This window comes from Hemiscyllium ocellatum, chromosome 23 (assembly GCF_020745735.1).
Source record: "Hemiscyllium ocellatum isolate sHemOce1 chromosome 23, sHemOce1.pat.X.cur, whole genome shotgun sequence".
Lineage (NCBI taxonomy): Eukaryota > Metazoa > Chordata > Chondrichthyes > Orectolobiformes > Hemiscylliidae > Hemiscyllium > Hemiscyllium ocellatum.
The window spans coordinates 50,790,855-50,791,858 of record NC_083423.1 but is presented as its reverse complement, the minus strand read 5'-3'; positions in this window follow the sequence as shown (position 1 = coordinate 50,791,858).

The following is a 1,004-nucleotide window of genomic DNA, read 5'->3' as shown; positions in this document are numbered from 1 at the left end:
AGCTTTAAATTAAGGGGTGGTAGATATAGGACAGATGTTAGGGGTAGATTCTTTACTCTGCGAGTCATGAGTTCATGGAATACCCTGCCAGTAGCAGTGGTGGACTCTCCCTCTTTATGGACATTTAAACGGGCATTGGATAGGCATATGGAGGATAGTGGGCTAGTGTAGATTAGGTGGGCTTGGGTCGGTGCAACATCGAGGGCCAAAGGGCCTGTACCGCGCTGTATTTCTCTATATTCTATATTCTATACAGAGACCTTGGAGTGCAATTTCATTGCTCCTTGAAAGTGGAGTTGCAGGTAGATAGGATAGTGAAGAAGGTGTTTCGTATGCTTTCTTTCATTGGTCAGAGTATTGAGTACAGGAGTTGGGAGGTCACGTTGCGGCCGTATAGGACATTGGTTAGGCCACTGTTGAACTACTGCGTGCAATTCTGGTCTCCTTCCATTCAGAAAGATGTTGTGAAACTTGAAAGGGTTCAGAAAAGATTTACAAGGATGTTGCCAGGGTCGGAGGATTTGAGCTATAGGGAGAGACTGAACAGGCTGGGGCTGTTTTCCCTGAAGCTTGAGAGGCTGAGGGGTGACCTTATAGAGGTATACAAAATCATGGGGGACAGGAATAGGATAAATAGACAAAGTCTTTTCCTTGGAGTGGGGGAGTCCATTACTAGAGGGCATAAGCTTAGGGTGAGAGGGGCAAGATATAAAAGAGACCTAGGGCAACATTTTCACGCAGAGGGTGGTACGTGTATGGAATGTGCTGCCAGAGAAAATGGTGGAGGCTGGTACAATTGCAACATTTAAATGGCATTTGGATGGATATATGAATAGGAAGGGTTTGGAGGGATATGGGCCAGGTGCTGGCAGGTGGGACTAGATTGGGTTAGGATATCTGGTCGGCATGGACAAGTTGGACTAACGGATCTGTTTCCATGCTGTACATTTGTGTGACTCTATCAACCTGCTCAGAGATGTTATTTCATTCCTCTGGAGCAGGTG